The sequence below is a fragment of the Hyla sarda genome, chromosome 7 (genome assembly GCF_029499605.1).
Source record: "Hyla sarda isolate aHylSar1 chromosome 7, aHylSar1.hap1, whole genome shotgun sequence".
Lineage (NCBI taxonomy): Eukaryota > Metazoa > Chordata > Amphibia > Anura > Hylidae > Hyla > Hyla sarda.
Genome location: NC_079195.1, coordinates 38,827,191 through 38,837,022, shown reverse-complemented (window position 1 = coordinate 38,837,022; position 9,832 = coordinate 38,827,191). Strand labels below are relative to the sequence as shown.

Here is a 9,832-nt window from a genome sequence, read left to right as displayed (position 1 = left end):
TGTGAACCCCAAAAAAATATATTTTGAATATCCATTTTCCTTACAAGCAGAGAGCTTCAAAGTTAGAAAAATGCAAAATTTTCATTTTTTTCATCAAATTTTGGGATTTTTCACCAAGAAAGGATGCAAGTTACCATAAAATTTTACCACTAAGTTAAAGTAGAATATGTCACGAAAAAACAATCTCGGAATCAGAATGATAACTAAAAGCATTCCAGAGTTATTAATGTTTAAAGTGACAGTGGTCAGAATTGCAAAAAACGCTCCGGTCCTTAAGGTATAAAATGGCCTGGTCCTTAAGGGGTTAAAGGGGTACTCCGCTGAAAAACATTTTTTTTTTTTAAATCAACTGGTGCCAGAAAGTTAAACAGATTTGTAAATGACTTCTATTAAACAATCTTAATCCTTCTAGTACTTATAAGCTGCTGTATGCTCCACAGAAAGTTCTTTTCTTTTAAAATGTATTTTCTGTCTGACCACAGTGCTCTCTACTGACACCTCAGTCTGTCTCAGGAACGGTCAAGAGCAGAAGAAAATCCCCATAGCAAACCTATCCTGTGTCAGCAGAGAGCACTTGTGGTCAGACAGAAAAGAAATTCAAAAAGAATAAAAAAAAAAATAGTTTTTCACCAGAGTACCCCTTTAATCCCAAAGTATCCAAAAGTGTGAGATGTGTTGTACAGAAACACGATAGCGGATAAAAAAAATAAATAAAAAAAGAAAACTGTACATGGATGTACAGTAAGTAACTTGACTTCAAACCAGCATATTTGTACACCTATACATATATGTTTGTGATACCGTGTTTCTCCGAAAATAAGACCGGGTCTTATATTAATTTTAGTCACAAAAAACACACTAGGGCTTTTTTCAGGGTAGGGCTTATTTATTTACATGTGATGGGCGCAGCTCTGCCCCCCAACATCCCCCCCCCCCCGCCAGTTTATCAGGCCAGCGCTGCACCCCACATCGGGGGGGGCTCATTGTACAGTATGTCACCCGCGAGCGCTGCTTCTCCCCCCCCCCCCACTGCCAAATAATTATCAGCCGCTGCGCTGTACTTGTAAAGTAGCTTGAGCATGAAGGGCCCACATATACACCCGAATGTTTTTTATGTAGCACACACCTCTATACTTCTAAACACTGGCCAATACCTTTGCGCCAAAAGAGCAGTTAAGTATTCCTGTGCACGGGCTGCAAATATTAAAAAACAAACTTTAACTTACCTTCGTCCTCCGTTCCCCCGTTGCTAAGGAACCGGCCTCATGGTCCCTCCGGTGCTCTTGCTGCTTCCTGGTGTTGGGACGTCTCAGAGCCTCCAGCCTATCACCGGCCGCAGCGATGTCCCGCGTCGGCCGATGATAGGCTGAGCCCACTGTGATGTAAGAAGCCGGCCGGCTCCTTACATGACAATGCGCTCAGCCTATCATCGGCAGAGGCGGGACATCGCTGCGGCCGGTGATAGGCTGGAGGCTCTGAGACGTCACAACACCAGGAAGCAGCAAGAGCAGCGGAGAACAGTGAGGCCGGTTCCTTAGCAACGGGGGAACGGAGGACTAAGGTAAGTTAAAGTTTGCTTTTTAATATTTGCAGCCCGGGCATTGCCTAGATCAGTGGTCTTCAACCTGCGGACCTCCAGATGTTGCAAAACTACAACTCCCAGCATGCCCGGACAGCCAACGGCTGTCCGGGCATGCTGGGAGTTGTAGTTTTGCAACATCTGGAGGTCCGCAGATTCAAGACCACTGACCTAGGTCTTATTTCGGGGTAGAGCTTATATTGCAGCCCACCCCGATAATCCAGCTAGGGCTTATTTTCAGGGTAGGGTGTATTTTCGGGGAAACACGCATCTAATTCTCTAGGTACAAGGTTGTCATCTTCGTGCAAGATAGTTCTGAAGAAGTGTCTGCATACAGCCCAGCACAGTGTACGGGACAGGGCCTACCGGCTGGGTGCTATGGTGCCATAGCCGGTCACAATCCACAGTCAGGTGGGCTTGAGGGCTTCTGCAGGCTGTCCCCATGCTCTATGGTTTGGACCAGAGAGGAAGAGGATGCATAATAAACGGCATAGATATAGATTCCTCCAAGGCCAACCCTGTCATGGTTCAGGCTGGATGTTCGGTTGGGTACCCTGATGGGAAGGTCCAGTAAACACACAGACACACACTCATAGGTAGGAACAGGTTGGCTCAGTCCACTGGTTGATGGATATTTCACAGTCTTTACACAATAACCCATCAGCTGGCTCAGGGCGGCTGAAGCAGGGAGAGGCCCCTTGTGTGTGTGGAACTGAAGAATGGAGGCATTAAAGGGCTTATACTTAAAGGGGTATTCCAGGCCAAAACTTTTTTTTATATATATCAACTGGCTCCGGAAAGTTAAACAGATTTGTAAATTACTTCTATTAAAAAATCTTAATCCTTCCAATAGTTATTAGCTTCTGAAGTTGAGTTGTTGTTTTCTGTCTAACTGCGCAATGATGACTCACGTCCCGGGAGGTGTGCAGTTCCTATGGGGAAATTTTCCCATCATGCACAGCTCCCGGGACGTGACATCATCATAGAGCAGTTAGACAGAAAACTTCAGAAGCTAATAACTATTGGAAGGATTAAGATTTTTTAATAGAAGTAATTTACAATTCTGTTTAACTTTCCGGAGCCAGTTGATATATATATAAAAAAAAAGTTTTTGCCTGGAATACCCCTTTAACTTTAGCCTTCAGAGGGTAGCCCAAAGTCTTAGGCTAGGTTCAGACTACGGAATTTCCTTTCAGAAATTCCGCTTGCTAAAATGTCTAGTGGAGTGAATGGGTTTCCGTCCACAAATTCACACTTCGGAAAATCCGCTTAGAAATTTCCGCATGAAGAAAGGAGGTGGTCTTTCTTCAGACGGATTTCCGCCGCAGAATCCCATTGACTTCAATGGGACTCTCATTTCCTGGCGTATTTTTTTTCCGAACGCGGAACGTAGGCAGATTGCAAGCGGATTACATGCGGAAAATCCGGACGGATTTGAGTCAGAAATTTAAATAGGATCAGCCCACTGGTTCTTGGACTAGCCCACATTCTTCCTTTTAAATACGCCCCATATCCAGTTTGCAATCTCCATTTTCCTTTTTGCTCAAGGAGTTGTGCTTTTTCTTGTGGCTTGGTGTTTGGCTTCCTTTCAGCTTTTTCTCGTGCTTTGATGAGCATTTTGGTGAATGTCTTGCGTCGTCGCAGACAACGTCAGGTCATTTATTGTCAAACTTCTTTGTAAATTTTTAAGGATGTTTGAATCAACGTTACATGTGTTGGACCAATGTGAAATAGGTTTCATTTTGTATGTTGTTTTTAGTTGGAGGCCAGGAGTCTTCGCCGTTATTGGGTTCACCCCATAAATCAGCTGCGTGACGACTGTGGTCATATTGGTCATCTTTATGCTGAGCTCAGACGGTATGTGTGTATTATGTATCCTGTACATTTTTTATGTGTTTGTTACCTATTTATTTTTTTTTTTATTTCTATTGTAGAAATTAAAAATAAATTCTATAACTTTGTCCGCATGCCAATGGAGGCATTTGATCATCTTTTGGCCATTGTTGGACCCCATCTTCAGCGTTCCCACACACATTTGCGCAAAGCAATCTCACCAATGGAGCTTCTGTTGATCCCCTTGAGGTAAATCTAATATATTATTTTGATTCCTAAGTGGAGTTTAATTATCAAACATTGTATTTTCTCTTCTTTAATTTTTTTTTTTTTTATGAACTCATTAGAATGTAATCAAAATCTTCTACGATTTTTGTATTATTTTCAAATATATATGTTATGATTTTATAATGTTGACATACCATATTTTTCGTCCTATAGGACGCACCGGCGTATAAGACGCACCCAATTTATAGGTGCAAAATCAAAAAAAATTAAGATTTTGAACCCAATAGTGGTCTTCAACCTGCAGACCTCCAGATGTTGCAAAACTACAACTCCCAGCATGCCCGGACAGCCGTTGGCTGTCCGGGCATGCTGGGAGTTGTAGTTTTGCAACATCTGGAGGTCCGCAGATTGAAGACCACTGCATAGGAAGTAATACTCACGTGTCCCCTCCGCTCCGGACCCGTCACCGCTGCCCTGGATGTCGCTCCATCGCTGTCGCCGTGTCCCCGTCACTCTGGAACGTCTCTGCTGCCGGCCGGGTATCCTCGCTCTCCGTCGCCGACGCACGCCGACGCACGTACGCGACGACGAGGAAGGAGAGCGCCGGCCATACAGGGGATCCCTGAACGGAGAAGACACCGAGGTGGCAGGTAAGGTCCCTCCCGGTGTCCTGAAAGCACTAACCCGGCTATTCAGTCGGGCTGTTCGGGACCGCCGCGGTGAAATCGCGGCGGTCCCGAACAGCCCGACTGAACAGCCGGGTTAGTGTCACTTTCCCTTCAGACGCGGCGGTCAGCTTTGATCGCCGCGTCTGAAGGGTTAATACAGGGCATCACCGCGATCGGTGATGTCCTGTATTAGCCGCGGGTCCCGGCCGTTGATGGCCGCAGGGACCGCCGCGATAGGGGTGTATTCGCCGTATAAGACGCACCGACTTTTTCCCCCCCGTTTTGGGGAAGAAAAAGTGCGTCTTATACGGCGAAAAATACGGTAGTTTTATATGTGACCTTTGGTCATTCATCTTTTTTTTTTTTTATTTTTTTAGATTTCTGGCGACTGGGGAGAGTTATGCCTCGTTACATTTGCAATTCCGTGTTGGCAAATCAACCATCAGCGGTATTGTGAAGGAAACATACACCATGATTTGGCAGTACATGCAGCCAATTTCGTTGCCCATCAAAACCAGGAGAGATGGCTTCAGGCAGCATCAGGATTTCAGTCTGATGCCCACTTTCCCAACCGCATAGGCGCTGTCGACTGTAAGCATATTCGTGTACAGCAGCCACCGGGATCAGGATCACACTTCTACAATTATAAAAAGTATTTTTCTGTGATCTTGATGGCGGTGGCTGATGTTCAGTACAAGTTTATTGCTATTGAAGTTGGCGCCTATGGCAGTACCGGGGACTCACGGGTGCTGATGTCTTCAGAATTTGTCCGTCATGTCCTTCAAAATCAAGTGACTCGGCCTCCACCAAAGCCACTTCCTGGTACCCTGAATCCACTTCCCTATGTTTTCGTCTCTGATGAGGCTTTCCCACTTCTGCCGAACCTGATGCGCCCATACCCACAAAGGGGAATTGATGACCGGAAGCGAGTGTTCAACCAGAGGCTTACCCGGGCACGGCGCTTTGAGGAGGGCGCATTTGGGATCATGGCTGGGAAGTGGAGGATCTTGAGCACTGCTATTCAGTTGGATGTTGACACAGTAGACATGGGTTCTCCACAACTATATTCTGGATTATGCTAGCCCCGATATAGAACAGGAGGAACATGTGTCGTGGGGTGAGTCTGCTGGGTCATGGGGTTCTGGCCGCACAGCTCAACAAGCGATAGTGGTTAGAGAAGCATTCTCTTCCTATTTCCTATCTACTGAAGGTGCCGTTCCCTGGACAAATTGACAGCCTTTTGTTGCTAAACAGGTTGGCCATTTGAAGATGTCTTCTACACACAAGAAGATGCTCATTATTTTTTTTTGTGAGATATGAAGAGCATCACCCTTTGTAAATGTTGCATCGTGCCTAATTTTGAGTGTTATTATTTTTTTTACAAAAGGATGAGTAGTAAACTCAAATTATAATTTGCCTCTATGTCTTTTAAATTTTTTCGTTACCATATCCTGTATTCAACGTTCTGTATTGGTTTTCAAATTGATTTGGAGATGTATTTTACTTGTCATACTCTTCAAACCAAATTAGACAAAAATGGATTACAAATTTTGTGTGTATTAACCATGGCATCCTGAGGTCCTGTGTGGAAAATAGTTCAAAGTAGTATATTTTGCCATAGACATGCCACAAAATATCAATGGTCAATGTGATTAGATTATAGTGTAATGATTTGGCAAACTGATTATAATGACAATGTCATTGAATCTAAAATCTTCCACCTACATTAAATTCCCATGTTGAATCAACTATACTTGACCATGGATATGTTGTAAGCTCAATAGCCCAATACAGTGGTCCCTCAACATACGATGGTAATTCGTTCCAAACGAGCCATCGTTTGTCGAATCCATCGTATGTTGAGGGTTTAGTGCAATGTAAAGTATAGGAAGCTGTACTCACCTGTCCCCGCCGCTCGAGATGGTGTCCCCGCCGCTCCCGATGGTGACCCCGGGTCTCTGCTGGGCTCTCCGCTGTCTTCTCCGGTCCTCCGCTGTCTTCTCCGGTCCTCCACTGTCTTCTCCGGTCCTCTTCTGTCTTCCGCAAGGCCTTACTGGGCCTGCGTAGCGAAGTCATTACGCCGCTGCATACGCCATTCCTATTGGATGACGTGCGCAGCAGCGTATTGACGTCATTGGAGAGGGCCGAGAAGACACCGGAAGATCAGCGCTGGACCCGGAGGGCACCCGGAGCATCATGGAGGGGTAAGTAATACTTACCACACCACACGGGGAACATTAAGCTGCTATCCGGCAGCAGCTTAAGCATTTTGTGCTGCCGGATAGCACTTAATGCGATGGCCCCGACATAAAAAAGCATTGTATGTCGATGCTGACATCGACATGCAATGGCCTCTGTGAGGCCATCGTATGTCGATTTGATCATATGTCGGGGCCATCGTAGGTCAGGTGGTTACTGTATAAAAGACCAGAGCAAGTTTAGCGACCCCCTAACTCCTTGAGGACCTCCTTATATTTGGATAATAAATTACCAGACACAACATTTTGATTTTTTTTTGTGTAATTGAAAATTTGGCGAACTAGCCATAAAATTACACTTTATAAAAATGTTTTAACATTTGAAAGCAACAATGCATTCAAAATATATTTTTTCAAGATAAATATCTGGACAGAAAATGTACAAACAATGCAACAAGAAAATATGTGGACCAACTTCAATTATGCTCATGTTAAAAATCACAGATTGTGATATGTGGGTTCAGAGGAAAAAGGCTCCAATGCAGATGATGCAGAGGGGTTGTGGTGGCTAATTACACTGCTACTAGGGTATTGTGTTTGAAAGGGAGGATGGTAGGGATAAACCCCAGAAGAGGACCGAGAAGGCGGGGGGTTGTAAGTACCCACATAAAAACCCTCGGTTTGTGTGGAAATATTTTGTGCAGGTGGTGGAGGGCTGGGGGCCCTGTGTCCAGCTGTGATGTGCAAATTTTTAATCATATCCTCTAATGGAGGCAGGGCCTGGGGGGAAAGAAAGACTTGCGAGCAGCGTGACAGTATGCTTTAAAATGGTTTTGGCGGTCAAGAGCCACTTTACGGCAGCAAGATGCCATTTCATACCCAAAGAACTGTCATCACTGCTGTCAACCCTCCGAATAAATGATAGAGCTTGACTTTCAACCTCAAGCTGACTATCAGTTATTCGGAGGGATCTACGGGTCCTTCGAGCAGTGAGTGGTCTGGTGGTTGTTTGTGAAGAAGGTATGTTAGTGGCTTCTTCCATCTCTTCAATCTCACCAGCAGCTGGTGTAGGTGTACTGCTGGGGGGCAGATCACTGCTAAGGTTAGACACATCCTCCTCTACATCCAGATGTTGGTCAAAATCTTCCAACGGATTGGATGGGCCTGGTGCTTCAGATTCCAAAGGTCTGTCTGAACGTACTGGCTCTGACCTTGGCTCTTCATCTGCATCTTGTTGGGTATTGGATGGTGCCTGAACGTTGCCTGAAGTTCTAGAATAAACAGATGTTACATTTTTAGGAGCTTAGATATTTTTGGAAGGGGGAGTATGGGTGATAAACCTGCATGCAGAAATTGAACATGTACTTACGGTCGGAGAACTCTGTTAGGGCATAAAAATTGAAGTTGGCCCTCATAGGGTATTTTTTTTCCTTTTGCCACCAGCTGACCCACTTTTTTCTGCTTTCTTGATACCCTTCACAAAATAGTCGCTTGCAGATTTCCATCGGTTTCGGATGTCCTTTACTATATAGTACCGTATTTATCGGGGTATACCACGCACCGGCCTATAACACGCACCCTCATTTTACCAAGGATATTTGGGTAAAAAAAGTTTTTTACCCAAATATCCATGGTAAAATGAGGGTGCGTGTGTGCGCGTGTATACCCTGATACACCCCCAGGAAAGGCAGGGGGAGAGAGGCCGTCGCTGCCCGCTTCTCTCCCCCTGCCTTTCCTGGGGTCTAGAGCCCTGCTGCCGGCCCTTCTGTCCCCCTGGCTATCGGCGCCGCTGCCCGTTCTGTCCCCCTGACTATCGGTGCCGGCGCCCCATTGACGGCGCCGATAGCCAGGGGGAGAGAAGCGGCGCCGACAGCCAGGGGGAGAGAAGGGGCAGCGGCACCCATTGCCGGCGCCGCTGCCCCGTTGCCTCCCCCATCCCCGGTGGCATAATTACCTGAGTCGGGTCCGCGCTGCTACAGGCCTCCGGCGTGCGTCTCCTGCGTCGTTGCTATGCACGGCTCGGCGCACTGACGTCATGCGCCGCGCCGTGCAACGCATAGCAACGACGCAGGGGACGCACGCCGGAGGCCTGCAGCAGCGCGGACCCGACTCAGGTAATTATGCCACCGGGGATGGGGGAGGCAACGGGGCAGTGGCGCCGGCAATAGGTGCCGCTGCCCCTTCTCTCCCCCTGGCTATCGGCGCCGGCACCGATAGTCAGGGGCACAGAACGGGCAGCGGCGCCGATAGCCAGGGGGTGAGAAGGGCAGGCAGCAGGGCTCTAGACCCCAGGGAAGGCAGGGGGAGAGAAGCGGGCAGCGACTGCCTCTCTTCCCCTGCCTTTCCTGGGGCGGTATCGGCGTATAACACGCACATAGACTTTAGGCTAAAAATTTTAGCCTAAAAAGTGCATGTTATACGCCGATAAATACGGTATTTTAAAATGTAACAAAAAAAAAACCAAAAAAATTTTAGCTTGTAAAAATATAATAAACAAAGATCCCGGTACAAAAATTCAAGCAAAATCATCCGTTAATTCAATTATTGTTGATTGTCTTGCAATATATAAGGCTATGATTAATATACATGTGTACACCAAGGGAATATAAAGACAAAGATAAATAGGGATCTAAATAGTTGGATCAACTTCAACTATCTTTATCATTTTTAATAAGATAAAAGTGTACACGAGGAATTAAAAGTACAAAGATGTATGTTACTTTGATAAATTACATTGGCATCCTTTTCATTATCTGATGTTGTTAAATTGTACAAGTTATAAATAAAATAAAAAAATTATCCCAAACTTACAAATCTCATTCTGAATTGAAGAAGACATTTGATCAAAGTTGTCACATAAGACTAATGCAATCTCCTGCCATGCTTCTTCACGTCTGGTTCTATTAAAATATTCACCATGGCCCTTATCCCAAATCCAGGGACGACACTCTACTTACAACCAAAATTTTGGGACAAAATTTTTTTTTTATAATACCAGATTCACCGTATTTTTAGAACTACATGTGCTTGTCCAAATGCAAATCTCCTCAAGCCCATAGTACACTGTACATGCTGCCATTATAAAACTAGGTGTATTAGGCAACATGTACAGGGCTACATGCAGATTAGAGATGAGCGAATTTATAGTAAATTCGATTCGTCACGAACTTCTCGGCTCGGCAGTTGATGACTTTTCCTGCATAAATGAGTTCAGCTTTCAGGTGCTCCGGTGGGCTGGAAAAGGTGGATTCAGTCCTAGGAGACTCTTTCCTGTATCCACCTTTTCCAGCCCACCGGAGCACCTGAGGGCTGAACTAATTTACGCA

At 45.6% G+C, this 9,832-nt stretch overlaps 1 long non-coding RNA gene across 1 annotated transcript; it reads right to left on the bottom strand.

Moving 5' to 3' along the window:
* Positions 1–7,471: 7,471 nt before the first annotated feature.
* On the bottom strand, positions 7,472–9,452 carry LOC130281567 (uncharacterized). The gene is made up of 3 exons (XR_008846040.1): positions 9,318–9,452; positions 7,876–8,030; positions 7,472–7,777 (listed from the first exon to the last, which is right to left on the bottom strand). It is a non-coding gene; the product is annotated as an uncharacterized LOC130281567 (long non-coding RNA).
* Between the last annotated feature and the right edge of the window lie 380 nt (positions 9,453–9,832).